The sequence below is a fragment of the Podarcis tiliguerta genome (assembly GCF_965153285.1).
Source record: "Podarcis tiliguerta genome assembly, chromosome: 11".
In the NCBI taxonomy this organism is placed as follows: Eukaryota; Metazoa; Chordata; class Lepidosauria; order Squamata; family Lacertidae; genus Podarcis; species Podarcis tiliguerta.
Window position 1 is genome coordinate 4,502,727 of NC_139544.1, and position 15,484 is coordinate 4,518,210.

The 15,484-nt window shown below is 41.2% G+C and overlaps 1 long non-coding RNA gene across 1 annotated transcript in view; it reads right to left on the reverse strand.

Moving 5' to 3' along the window:
* LOC310659788 overlaps nucleotides 1–4,290 on the reverse strand; it is a 28,168-nt gene extending 23,878 nt beyond the window's left edge. The window contains exon 1 of the long non-coding RNA XR_014503007.1: nucleotides 4,269–4,290. This is a non-coding gene — a long non-coding RNA (uncharacterized lncRNA). The remainder of the gene's footprint in view (nucleotides 1–4,268) is intronic.
* Between the last annotated feature and the right edge of the window lie 11,194 nt (nucleotides 4,291–15,484).

A 15,484-nucleotide genomic window follows, 5' to 3' on the forward strand; every position in this document is an offset into this window, starting at 1 on the left:
ACCACAGAAGTTCCCATCCCCAAAGAAGGGCTCCATCATTTCTTCATGTCCAGAGATGGGCTAGATATTTTCCCCTTCACTACAATGGTGCCTCAGTGTGGGTACCAAACCTCTTGTTATTTTCCTCCATACCAGTATTGTACCACCTGCCAGTTGTGATGGACTATCAGGCCTTCTTGACACATATCTTAGCATCGCCCCTAACCAATAATGTAAAGTGGTTGAACTTCTTGCATGCACATGTTGCCAATCAGGTCAGGAGCAAAAGGTGACCAGCTGATCCCACACATTGTTAATATTGTTGACAATTTGGCTTGTGCTGAGGCCTTAGGGAAGGCTCTTTGAGAGTTCTGGGCTCCTCCTACCAAAAAGGTCAGCACAGAGCAATATTTCAACATGGCCAATTGAATTTCTTAGTGAGCTTCTGTATATCTATACCTGTGATTCTCAGAAAACATTAAGTGTCAATCAAGCTGATCTGTCTGTGACATCTGGCTCACTCCAGCAGCAGGTGCACTGGAAGAGAGGCTCTTCTTTCTGTGTCTTCCCCATCCCTTCTCAGCTCAACGTTGGAAGCACATTAGTGAAAACAAAGGTCTTCTCAATGAGCACTACCAGGCTCTTGAACATCTTGCCAAGACTACACTGGCAAGTAGAGATGGGCATTAGCTAGACAGGCATTTGGGCCATCAGCTGACTATTAAGGGTGGACTAAATCTTTCTGCTGAGCAGAAACTATAGAGCTTCTGAGGAATTAGGGTACAAAATCTACCTGAAAAAATACGGGCAGACATTTTGGTGGGGAAGGTGGGCTGTTGGCTGGATTTTGTTGGTTTATGATTATAAGGCAGTCTGAGACTTTTTTAAAAAACACATTTTTTTTAAAGTAGATCTAAGTGGCTAATAAGTGCAATTCACACTCAAAATGGAGCCAGAAACTTTTGTGGGAAGGACACTACACATGGGCAGCCATTTGCCTTCTGCTCCTGGTACAGGAACACTTCTGGCCTATTTTTTGAAATGTGTAGTTCCTAGTCATTTTATCCTTTAAAAATGTTTTTTTAATTCTTACAAGAAATACACAACCCACTCAGAGGGAGCAAACGCCGGAGCGACCCCGGCTTCAGTCAACAATGGGTTGCACTAGGCTCAGGGAAGGCTCGCGGAGTAGCCATAATACTTAGTAGAGACCCGTATGGCTCCCCTTTATCACATACACAGCCCAAGAAGACAATGACAAAAATCCACCAACAGCATACAACTCAATATGGCTAACCTGATCCAAAACACCCACCCACCCCACTCACACATGAAAACAAAGATCACCACAGCCAACCCCAACCTCTCTCACCACCAAAGGAACACAAATGAATAGCAGAGAACCTGCACAAGCAACACTGACACAAACCCCCACATATATTAAGTAAAATAGAAACATTGCCACCCGACCCCACCCCCACTCACCTTTCACCCTCCACCTCTTTCTCCCTTTTTTCCGTAATGTCTCAACAAATGAAACTGATCTGTAAAAAATGTTTTTTTTGGGGGGGAGAGAGATTGCACATACTTTTGTAAACCAAGAAAATCTTTCATAACAATACAATTAAAATGTTTTTTTAAGAAGAAGAAAATTAAAAGAAAGTAGCTCTTGAGTCACATTGTAACTGTAATTTTGCTAATTCTCTTTCCACTAAAATTCAAACAATTATCTCCCATATCTCCATGGACATTTCTGAACTCCCTTCACCCCCATCACCAAAGAGAGAGGGAAGGTTCAGCAAAGGTTTGATAACACAAATTATCCAAATGATCCAGGCTGCCTGGTGCTGGATACATGCCCAATCCCTTACCTTTAATCAATAAAGCTGTGGCTTAATTCAACCCAATACCAGTTTCCTGTGTTCATTCCTCATACTGAACACAGACATCTCATGCCATTGGTGGCAAATTGTTACTTCCCAACACAAGTCATGGAGAAGACAACCAGCAAAAAAACCAACAACATCAGGGAACAAGAGAGCTTTTAAATCCAGGTAGAAGACTTTGCCATGTGAAACATTTGGAAGAAACACTGGAGATAACTGACCCACCCAGGGGGTAGAGACTGGTGAAGTAAAGGCTGCTTGATTGGGTGATCTGGTCATATAATTCACAGCAATGTAAGTTTCATTGCAAATAAGAGGTTGTTGTTCAAAAGCACCTGGATTTGTAGTTCATGTAGTTTCACAACCAGCAGCAGGAGCTTCAATAAGAGTTTCATGGAAAGTGAGGAGCTAACTTTAAACAACTTGTGCACCTTTGCTTACAAAGCACCTGGTCATTCTGAAAAATGAAGGAATCTCTTGTGCAGAATCTCATTTAATATTCCAAGTCAAAGAAGAACTTCCAAGGGAAATGACACTCAACTCACAATGCAACCAAACAATGTGGAATGGATAATTTGTATTATCAAACAGGCAATTATGAATCTCAGTGGCATGTCTGATTTCAAAGAAAGCAAAAAGAGTTTACATGTGGCTAGCAAGAATTATCAGATGAGATTTGGGGGTGGTTCTGCACATCCCATTTATATACAGCTCTGTCACAAATCTTTGCCTTTAAAAGGCAAATGTTAAAAGATGCCCTTAAATTCCATTCTGTCTAGGGACACTAGATGGAATAGATCTAAACCATACAGCACTTCCACTTATTAATCCCCAACAGTAATTAACTATGCCTTAATTATGCCACCTTCTGGAATAATGAAAAAGTGCTATGTAAAATAGTTAAATTTTAAAACCATCACTTTATATCTTGCTTTGACTAACTGAACACATTGCACCAATGTGTTTTCAACTAAAAAAAAATAAGCCCATGCTTGGATAAGCATGTGAATGCAAATACTTTGCATACATTCTTCTTTAGCTATATGTTCTGCAAGTAAACGTTTTTGAATATTTTAACAAGTGGTTGGACATAGTTTTAATTTCAAGAAATCAGTATTGAACATGATTTGACTTCGTAGCTGCAATTTAGCTACTCCGCCAACAACCCACATCCAAACAAAACAATGTGTAATCAGCTAACTATTAACCAGCTAAATATTATTGATTCAAGCCAGAAATTTTATATCAAAGTACGGTTTAAAAATCCACCAACATTTTTCTGTTACACAATTATGGATTGCTGGCTTTCCAGATAACTATGGGCACAATCCTGCCACAATTAGGTTCCTTTGAAGTCCCTCTAATTTCAGCACACACTCAATCCTTTGAAATTGATAGGAATAAAATGTGCTTAACTCTTACGAGATTGCACCCTCTGATTTTATCCCATCATTGGCTATTAAAACAAAGAAACAAACCTCTGCTAATTGGCTGGTGAACTACGTGGTGCACAAAATTAAATGGTTGGTGCACATCATGTGTTACACTTTATACATGGAAATGAATTTTGGAACATTTTGGCAGAAGCTTGTGAGAGTTTGTGCTGGGCATGAGGTGTGATGAAAGATGGCCTGGCCTGGAGGGAAAGGGTGTCGCTGAGGAGTCATGAATAATACCAGGATTCTTCTTTTTCCTGGTCTTCAGATTGGGAAACATGTCTTCTTTGGTATGAGATGCACACATTGTTTTACTCAGTTCTGCTATCTTTGCCCAGAGCAAAAAGTAAGTCCTTAATAATTTAGTCTTACAGATAACTCAGAATCATCATATCAGAGCTTTAGCCTTAAACCAAAGCTATTCATGGTCTGAACGTAGCATCGCAGCTTTAAAATTTATAACCTTGGGAGCAGAAATCCATTTTAAATCTGCCTGCCCCCGCCCCTACCCACACAATATATCTATATCTGTAGATCAGACCATTGGGGCTTAGATTTATCATTTTTCATACTTTCCAAAGACTGTGAAAGATGAAACTAAGCTGCTGTGACTAAGAGCCTGTGAACAGTTCTTGTGATCTCAGTTTCACTGCCAGCCTTCCTAATGCTAAAAGTAAATTACTTCTCATTTGACAGCCAGTCTCAGTCACAGGGCAATCATCATCAGGCAACTTATACGAGCACTGTGCTCCCTGCGTATCTTCTATGCAAAGTTTCTCTGATTGGGTTCTGTCTATGGTCACTGATAAAGCTGAAGCTGCAGAGATCATACAGAAACTTGTTAGCTGAATAGGGCAATACATTATTCTCTGTGCAGCGTCTGTAGGCCTGGATCCAGAGGTCCCACTGTGTGTGTGTGTGGAAGGCACTTCTGGTCATGAGGAGTTCCATCTGTAGCTCCACTTACCTTCTGAAAGCTCTGGAGAATCTTGTGCCCAGCTGGAGCTCTTTGAGTGTGGGTGGAAAAGAAGAGAAATCTTGGGCAGCATGATTTTGCAATACGAAACAGGCAATGTTGCACTTATCAGAGGCATGCAAGAAAGTTTTTACTGCGCCTAAGCTGTGCAGCATTTTCAGTTGGAATACATTTCTTTTCTTTTCTTTTGGGCTGGCAATCAGATACGCCCTGCAGCGTCAGACTCCTGTTTGCTTTGTCTCGCTGCCTTTTCAGGCACCAGGTGTGAATGGGCTTTGCAGGATCAGGGGTTGGCAGTGAACACTGGCAAAACAAGGTCTTGTAAAAAAAAAAAAAAAAAAAGCCGACCAAAGTGCACAGTGCACAGAATTTGTAAGGACTAAGAGGTCAGGAACCAGAGATCAAGCCAAGCTAACCATCCCAACCAAAATGGCAGGGTAATAAACAAGTGAGTTCACAGTGAAATCATCAGTCTGTGAAGAAGAGGCATGTTTCAATAATTAACAAGTCAAGCAAGGGATCAGGGATAATACACAGAGTAAGTATGAGAGAAGGCATACATTACAGTGGTACCTCTGGTTATGTACTTAATTCGTTCTGGAGGTCCATTCTTAACCTGAAACTGTTCTTAACCTGAAGCACCACTTTAGCTAATGGGGCCTCCTGCTGCCACTGCACTGCCAGAGCATGATTTGTGTTCTCATCCTGAAGCAAAGTTCTTAACCCGAGGTACTATTTCTGGGTTAGAGGAGTCTGTAACCTGAAGCGTATGTAACTCAACATACATTTTTGTAAGCACTTATCCGTAATATAATGGAGCTTTATATGTTATTTTTACTACTATATGCATTTTTATGCACAATTTACCCCGATACATGCATTATTGTATGAGTTTTGGGAACTGCATTGCAAAATTTGAGTGCAAATTTTGAACAATAGCTGCATGGCGAATATGTAGACAAATACCACCTTCTTCTTGGCAGTACGTTCTTCTTAAATGTGTACTGTTAATCTTACCCCAAATAGTAGCCTAGCTGCTGACTCTTTGCTTTTCCCTAGCTTCCTGGCAGGTGGACCACTGGGGAGACGGCCGGGAGGTCAGTGGAATGCAAAGACTGGTAGCACTAGCTTTGCCAATGCTGATGCACTATATTGGCCTCCTGGTCACCTTGCCCCTGCCCCACCTGCTGGGAAGCTATCATAGCAGTTCCACCCCATCTGCTGAGCTGTTCCTGCATAGCTCAGTGGTATGCTTTGGATTCAGAACATTCAATATGCACCATCTCCAGTACAGTGGTACCTTGGTTTACAACCATAATCCATTCCGGAGGTCCAGTTGTAGACCAAAACAGGTTGTAACCCAAGGCTCGCTTTCGCCAATGGGGCCTCCAAAAAAAGGGGGGGTTGTAATAAAAAAAAACGGAAAAACACTTCTGGGTTCGATGTGGTTGTAATCCAAAACAGTTGTAATCCAAAATGGTTGCAAACCAAGGTAACACTGTATTTATTACTGATCTATGTATACGGTGTAGCAAGTGTATCTGCAGTCGCCTATTTTTGGACTTACAGATGAGCTTCCAAATCAAGGAGGTGACCCATGCTCAGAAACAAACATATTCTTCCTATTCTGGTAGAAATCAGCTGTGCAGGACACTGATTGGCTAGCTCTGGTGACAATCACAAATCCATGTTCCTCCCTTCTCTCCAGTCACCTGTCCAAAGTGCCGATTGGCCTGCATTTGTGGCAATCATGAAGTCATTCCTCCTGCACAAAACAGTGCTTTAAATATTGTTTTGAAACTGATGAATAAACTTTAAAATAACTGAAGGCCACCTGAAAAAATCTTTTGAAAAACCAAAACCAAAACCAAAAAACCAAAAGCCTACATGGAAAGGAAATAAGAAAATACACACTGATTTCCAGAGGGATTTATTTCTGTACACAGCCAAAGGACTCTCAGATAGCAGCATGGTTAGGAAAGTCTATTGTGAAGAACTTGCAAATAAAGTCAACAGCACTGGTCTCGATAGACCACTAGTCTGACTTGGTAACGTCCACATTAAATCTAAAGGCTCACTATATTGTGATCTGTAGCATACAGAAAAATTCAGTAGAAGTCCTAATAAGAAAGACAGCAACTAACGAACCGCTACTCCTTCAAGGCTTCTTTTTCCTTGCCAACTACGCTCCCTTTCACAGAATATTTGGAGAAATATTCAGGCACTTGCGCCGGTGCCCTCCTGATGATACATTTGCTAATCATATCGAGCACGAGTCCCGCAGATTAATAATACCATGCCAAAATATTTCTACAAAGGTATATAAACTTGGAGCAGCTGGAATTTTTTATTTCTTTTGCCAGATTAGCTATATTGTTTCTTCTCAGCCTTTTGGCTAAGATCAAGTGTAGCTATATTGTTTCTAATTTGCCATTTTTCTTAACGAGCCTGCTGGATGAACTGGAGCAAGATTACAATCACGATCGTTTGCCAGCATTTGAATACTCACTCGAACAGCCTTGTTCTCTTGTATCATATATTTACACCATAGGAAAATCAATTCCGTTTAATCCTGGTGCTGCATTCTAACATTTTCTTCCCAAGACAACTTAAGTAGTTTTATTTTGCGCGTGTAGGTCCCCAGGCCACCCCTCAAATAACTTCACACATAACACGTAATTTAGTTTTGGTTTTTGGGCACTATTTTGGCCACAACTTTATTAAAATACAAAATCAGTGAGTGGTTGTTTAGACATTGGTTATGACTATCTGTCCCCCCGCCTGGGACAGAACTGGCATCCCGAGGTCCGATCGGTAGCCAGTAGAAGAGAAAGTCAAACTGGGGGGTCACCTGAGCTAAGCGTCGGACCCACGCCGCTCTCCCCAGCAGCTCCCCGAAAGCTTGCCTGCCCGGTCCTATAACAAGGATTCCCATAACAGGGATTGAGCGGCCCTGGTCCCATAACAGGGATTCCCATAACAGGGATTGGGCGGCCCTGGTCCCATAACAGGGATTCCCATAACAGGGATTGGGCGGCCCTGGTCCCATAACAGGGATTGGACGAAATCATGGCAAGCCCCAGGATTCCTTTAACAGAATTCCCTTCATCGCAATAGGAGGGGCAGGCACCGCCTGTTCAGCCCCCTCCAACACCAGCATATTATAACCAATGCCTAACCGCAACCTTACAAGTTGTGACGAATTGCAGAGTAGTAGGCAAAAACCAAATGGCACAGCCAATCACCAAATGGCAAAATTCCTACTAGGCCCCTGCGCCAAGGCAGACGACCCCCATGACAGGCAAAGCAAGGTCAACCGGAAAAGAGGGCGGGTGGGCGGGTGATCCGATGCACTCTGCAAAGAGAAAGAGAAACCAGAGTGCACCAATATTTAAAGACTATGGTCCCACCCACTCAATTTGCAACATACAATTTGCCCCAGCAACCCGGTTATCCAATCACAGATGCCAGGCAATAACTATTAACCAGCCTGGCAACAAGAGGCCTGGCCCGGTGGCCCACACCGCAACACGTGCTCTCATTTATTGGAGAACACGCTATACCAATTGCAACCCCACAGGGAACACACACAAAAGTTGCAAATTTAAATGTCTATTATTTTAAGGGGTTGCTGGAAAATTGGCAGTATATAAGCAGACAAGTGAGAGGTGTGAGATGATGAGGATCTCACATGACTCCTCCTGGAAATGCTGTCTTCTGCAGTCTTTGTTGCCCTCTCCTTGGCTTGTTTGTATTTTTCAACCCACTTGTGATGATTATTGGTTATTAGGTTTTTGTGTTACGGGCAATTTTTTTTTTACCTAATTCAATAAAATATGATGATGAGAAACAGAAATGCTATAGTGGCTGAAACACACATTTGTAAGCATATAAAAGCAGCAGTAGGTTGAGCATGTACTTAACTTCAGGTGAATGTGCATAAGATTACAACCTTATTTGTAGTTTCCGTCATCACCCTTTATTGATATGAAGTACAGGTTCCTGGCCTGGGAACAGTCAGCAGGGTCAGCCGAATGCAAGCGATCCCTCTGCAGGCGCACACACCCTGCCCCACCACTGGAGAAGCAAGGAGAACCAGTTGTGATGGCTTCTGGGTTTTAGCAAGGTCCCTCAAGAGATCTTGCTTTCCAGGGTATCAGGATAGCTGTGTGGAGCTTCCAGAGGCCTCTGTGAGGTCTCTCCAGAACCCAGTCACCACAACCATGTGACCTGGTAATCATGGCTTCAGCAGAGGCAGCAAGGGCAGCAGCAGAAAGCCATGAGGATGGCATCTTCCTATTTCGCCTCCTGTGGAGAAATGGGATGAGCCACCCCTGACTCTACTTCCTATTTCAGTCAAGACAGCACTCTACCACTTAGGAATTGAGAGCCTGAAACTCTTGTGCGACTTTCCAATCAGTACCAAAACAAATCCAATTATTGTTGAGCACCCACAACGTTGAGAATAGTACAACCATCCTCTTTTTGTACACCTGGAAATCATAATTCCAGCTGCTACTCTATTTTTTGTTAGTTTTTAGTTTTTGTGAGACAATAGTTGGTCTTGGAACCTTGCACTCAGTTTGATTTCAAAAGAGCAGATGTGCTGATAGACACATCTTGGGCACTATTCAACTCTAACTACTTCTGCTAGCAGAAGCCCTTGCAAAGATTTCTGCTGGTGCCATGAGGCTCCACCTTTCCTTCATTTAAGTTTTTTTTTTTTTTTGAAAAAGAAATCCTATGTTGCTCTGCCTTAATAAAAGACATACCCCAGCTCTTCAGAGCTCCACAGGTAGCATTTTGGATTCAGGCAGGTAGCCATGTTGGTCTGATGCAGTCAAAATAAAAAATTTAAAAATAGTCCAGTAGCACATTAGAGACCAACTAAGGTTGCTCTAGGTATAAGCTTTCATGTGCATGCACACTTCTTTTGTGCATGCACATCAAAGCTTATACCTAGAACAACCTTAGTTGGTCTCTAAGGTGCTACTGGACTATTTTTTAATTTTTTATTCAGGTAGCATTTTGGACAGCTTTACCTTGTAGGAGGCCTGCAAGGGACAGTTCAGAGGCTGTAACACAGATCAAATTGGAGAAGGCACAAAGTGACTCCAAAACAGATTGTATTTTTTAAAGAAATGTGCATAGATACAGATACAAGAAGAATATTGGGGTGCGTGCACACTCCCAGAAAAAAGTAAATACAGTGGCATATACATTTTAACCCAGATTTTGGTGTCTAGATTGGTTCTCTGCATTCCACCTAGTGTATTGTGGAATCTGTGGTGTCCTGTGCGGAAAAGGCATGGCACAGGGGCGGATTTAGGGTAGTGTGAGTGGTGTAGTCACACTGGACGCACAAGAACGGTGCCTTCTCAAATCCTGGCAAGCACTTGCCCGGCTTTGAGAAGGAGGTAGGAGGGCTCTAGGACCCTGCCAGAGCTTTGCCCCTCCTTCCCAAAGCCAGGCTTAAGATGGTGCTGTGAGGGCTGGTGAGGGGGTGTCAAATAGCCTCGCAGAGGGTGGCATATTACCAAGGGTCACCCCAGCATGACATTTATGACTGATTATTATGTTGGCCAAGTCTTAAATTGGTTAATCTGTTATTAAGGGTAATACAACATATAGGCACGTTCAGAAGAGGCAAATGTGCTTTAAAAAGAGCCTGTTCAGATGAGGGCGTTGTGCACTGCATAGATTTGCTTTCCTGGAAAGCATCTGTTAGGTCTGCATGAATATTCTCTATTTCTATTTCTTGCCAGAAATAGCTATTTGATGAGGTAAACACCATTTCCCCAGAATACTTCCATAGTTCATATGGCCGGTCTGAATACACATGGGGGAGGCAGGGGGACGGACCGTATAGCAAGCTTCAATCCCTACATTTGATTTGCCATGTGAACAAACTGTGTACAAATTGTACACGTAGCCATTTCGGTGCAATTTTGGACCTTACACAGAGCTATAGGGTAGAGTCAATACACACAGCTAACTGAACACACAAAAGGTTGAGGTTTATGAAACTGATTAAATACACTTAAAGTTTGCTTCTCTCCACCCTGCCAGTCTACCCAGATTGGTTGTATGAGCAGGAGTTGCAAAAATATTCACCTTAAAAAAATCCTATTCAGTGTCATTACTTTTTAAATTTCTGTTTTACTCACTTAGATGATCCTACTCAATTAATGACATCACATCAGTATATCAATAACTTCACAGCCTTAGAAGGTTTATATATGCAATTGAATTTGGCTTAACATGGATGCCATTGATCGAAACAAAGCCAATTCAGAATTATGACATTTCAGAACAATGGAAATTACCATTTTAAAGGAATTATTGAAAGAAACATCATAATGGGCATTTCAGCATTGCCAAAAGAGTGAGCCCTTTTGACTTTGCTGTAGAATAAATGCAGCTCTGTATAACTTCAAACAGCACCAAGAATTAAATAAGAATGACTAAAACTTTAGAAGTAAAACTTGGAGGGAGGCTCTGTTCCGGTTTGGGGCACTAACTGTTCCCAAATTTATGATACAGGTGCAGGAGGGAAATTTAACTCTGTTGCATGACCTGAATCTCCCAAGCAGAAATTTTAGTGCAATTCTGATCAAGAAGAGTTCAGATAGTGTGTAGATGGATGGATGAATGGATGGAGAAATATGAACAAGACCAATTAAAAAATGTAAAAGAATTAGACAGGTTAAGCTTCAATCCTATGATCCTTGGGGGGGGGGTCTCCAAGGGGAGGGGTATCACAAGATTCTGCAGATTTCCTCCTCTGCCTATGGAGATGGAGAAGTAGAAGGTCCGAACACAAAGGCCTCCTCATTACAGCTGTGGACACATCTGTGACTGTCCATCCTTGGTGCTCTAAGGCCAGAATATGTTTGCTCAAACAGGCAATGCCACCATATAGGAATATGGTGTTTCATATATTTCACCATATATGAAAATGTGTTTTCATTTGATCACATCTCCAGCAGGACTTTTTAAAATCAGGACCAATCTTTTAACAGGGGACCTTAGCACTTCTTATGGGCATGATACATAGATAAAATATGTAGGCTATTTTATTTTTTTCACACTGGGCTGTTGAGATGGGTTAACAGAGATTGTGTGCTTGGAATCAAGTTTCTGTTTGAAATGGGCTCATGGACCAGCTACTCATTGAGCTTCAGAAATCAATATATAGTGTGATTATAGTTAGAGTTTGTATTTGACATCTTTGTATAGAAATTTACCATTGCAACCTATCCACAGATCTGTGCTATTATATTTGGGATGTTTGCTTTCATTTTGAGTATTTTGAGTGGCTGGTGCCCTTTCTTCACTTTATTTTCCCCTGCCCTAGGGGAAAAAAACCACATTGATTACTAGTACAAGCTGAACTTATTTAGTGCGTCTCCAACTTCTGTTGAATTTATTTAAATATTTAAACACCACACGTCCATAACAATGCACCAAGGCAGTATGTAGCATACACAATACTGGTTGATGAAAAGGAATGCACAGCGCAAAGGCCTGTCTGAATAACACAATTTTTAGGAGATGTCTAAAAAGAAGGCAGAAATGATTCCTGCCAAATCTCTCCTGGTAGACAGTTCCACAGGGCAGATCCTGCCACATTTAAAGCTCGGTTGCTTGTAAAGGCAAATCAAAGTTCAGGGGCATGGGGAACCACCAGAAGTGTCCTGCCAGAGGATCTCACTGATCAAGTAGGGCCATGAGGAATCAGATGGCCCTTAAGATAATTTTGACCCAAGTTGTTTAGGGCTTTGTGAATTAACACAATAACCCTGAACCTGAGCCAGCAGCATATTGACAACCAGTGCAGTTCTTTCAACAAAGGAATATCATGTTGCCAACAACCAGCTCTGTGCATTCTGCACTAGTTGCACCAGATATAAGGGCAGCCCTACATAAAGTGTATTCTAGCTATCAAGTAATCTGGCTTTCTCATGCTATTGTCAGCCCCTCTTAATGTGGATTAGCCATAAGAACACACTAGGTTGAATCTAGAGGGACTTCCATCAAGGCTCCTGCATCAAAGGAAAGTCCTTCGGATCCAGCTTGCTCTAAAACGAATTTATTAATGATGGTGTATATTAATAAGGATGCACGGTATAGTGAATAGCTGTAATCTGTTGAATGTAGCTATTCATATATGAATGCTACATTCTAGACAATTTTTTATAAATTTCTAAGAACTTAGAAATGCATTGATGAATGTTGACAGTCACCTAAATATGATTGCCGTTTGTCAGCGTTCACTGTTGTATGTCTGAGAAATGGAGAAATAGATATATGTTTTCTGACATTCAGAAAATTCCTTTGAGAGTGTCAGCATTCATATGAATGTCAACACTCGCCAAACTGTGGACATTCACTGAAATGTATTTATCATATGCAGGGTTTATAACATCTCAATGACTTTGCAGTCAAAAGAAACGATGCAAATGTAGGCCAAATGCTGTTTACTTTCTAGTATGTCTCATTGAATTAAGATGCACCTATTCACGTGAAAAAGAGAGAAAGCATGCATAAGACTGCAAACTAAATTATTTGAATCCATAACAATAATTCATAATTTAGAACAGTGTACAACATATGACAATAATTCTGATGGTAAAGATGAGGGGTAGAGGAACAGGTTCTTCCCTGCCTTATTTCTGTTTCATTTTAAATAAAATAAGTTGAGTTCTCAAATACCTGTACTTTTTTAAAAAGCTGTAGACCTGCACCAGTGTAAGAAACCCTTTCTAAATGTTTTGGCAAATGATTAGTTTTTTAATCTCCAAATTCACCAATCCTTTGAAAAAAAAATCAATAAAATAAGAAATTCTTCCAAGAACAGTTTCCAACTGAAACTTCCCTTCCTTGCTTTTTTAAAAAAATATATTTTTAAAAAGCCCTTGGAATGTATTTTATCATCTGTCAGTTTTGCCCTATGATATGTCCTCTTAAATTGGATCTGTAAGCCCTTCATAAAGTTTAATAAATCTTCAGCATTTCACCCTAAGGAAATTATATTAAAAACCTTCAAATGTGAAGTTGGGCCCGCAGACACACAGCGCTGGGAATTATATCACCATAATCAGCTTGTAATGAAAGCCTCTGTCGCTGTTCTCTCCCAATCATAGTCTGCCTGTCTTTATGGGGGGGAGAGGGGGGTGTCTGGGTTCATCTGCAAGCTTTAATTGGAAGATGTCTTCATTTCATTCCAGCCTACTGGGATAATAACTCAGCCCTGTGTTTAAACACAGGCCCTTGCTGCTGATATTTTTTCATTTAGTAAAGCATGTCTCTTTAAATGATTTAGCAAATCATCAAGAATGCCAAGCCTCTGTGATTGGCAGCTGATTGCTAGTGCACCATTTGCATGACATTTGTTCTTCAGCTAAGAAAGCTGCAGCAGGTAAACAAGCAGGGCCTGTACTGACTCCCTCGGAGTCCCTTCCTGTTTATTTTCTCATAATCAAATGACATTTATGGAGAGGCAAATGCAGCTGCACATATATGGAGGGGGGAAATGTAATCAGGCTAAACATGATGACTTCATTCAGGTGATATTTTGATTAGAGAAAGGACATTTTTTATGACATAGGATTTCTTCCCAGGAAAATCAGTCAAATTTCATATTATAATCTCTAGCTTTTTTAATATAAAGGTTGGATTCCAACAATAGGCTGCTGGTTGATGGCACCATGGGGATTTGATTACAATATGTAGGAGCAAGCAATAAGGTGTCTCCTTGCTTCTTAATAATAAAGAGGGACTTTGGAACATGAGAAGGTGCTACAGGCGGTTTCATTACATCTGTGTGGGTTTCCATAAATGAAACTTCAAAAAGAAAGGGTGCTATGAAGTTTAGATATTCTTAGATGTATATACCAGCTTATCAACTATTTTGGACAAGAACAAAGTATTTTGGGCAATGAGCAAATAACTTATATGGGACAATGAACAGGTCTTTTGTATAATGGAATACTCTTACAACAGGGGTGAGAAAATTTCAGATGTTATTGGACTCCATCATAGTCAGGGATGATGGGATTTGTAGTCCAGAACCATCTGGAGTGCCACCAGTTCCTCAGCCCTCTAATGCAGCAACCAGTATTGACATGTTTTGTAGCAATGTCCTGCCCCTAGCACTTTCTCTGACCCCCCCTTTTTTTAAGTGACAGTAATGACCAGGTGATGCTTTACTGAGGTTGGCAGTTTTAAGATGGTGACAACACACAGTCATGCCTTCTTACAAGAATACATGTTATTCTTGAAAAATCCACTCTGAAAGATACCTAGAATATATATTTGTGACCTTGTGCTAATCTTCCCAGAATGGGGGAATCAACAGAGAGATATTTCTCATGGAGATATTGACACACCTAGTACATATCTATCACGATGTGGATAGGATACCATTTTATAGTGGGCAAAGATTCAAGTATTCATGATTTCAAATAGGCAGAGCAGAGCAGTTGATCAGATCAAAATATTGCTTTTAGCCTTGTGACATTTTGGCCATAGGTATCAGCTCCCATTGGACCTATTCCGTGTGAGTCATTAGATTACAGTGAACCCAATCCAGTTCAGGTATATGAGTTAATATAGTTCTACAGCATTTGTACCTTCTTTATTATTAGAATGTCCTTGGGAGAAAATGGCTTGTGTAGCCTTTGACAGATTTGCTTTTGGACATACTCATTCACGGAACAATTGGGTTTCATGCAAGCAAAGAATAAGAGAAGCACCTTATATTCATTTGTAGTACATCTAGAGGAGCCAGTGGAATGATTCAAGAAACTGCTAATCCTGAGATCCATGAAGAAAGGTGTGGAGGATGATTCAAGGTGGACACCATCTTGAACTGCGTGGAATTTGTTCAGAGAAGCAAGACTGATTCACCATCTTCTAACCAATTGTGACAAGCCAGCAGAAGAGCCATATAATAAATACAGGGAGCTTTGCCTTGTGCTCGTTCCCAACATGAGGAGACAACCCAGCCCACTTTGCCTCCTCTTCTCCCTCCTTTTGCAGCTGCACCACCCACTATCCCTCTACCTTGTGGGCTTTGACCTGTCACCTTTTATGGGCCTGAGTAGGAATTTGGGAGGAGTCCCTGACTGGCATTTGGGACTCCCTTTTTATTTGCTTACTTCACACTACAGGACATTGTAGTATTGATTTGGTCCTTTTGACAT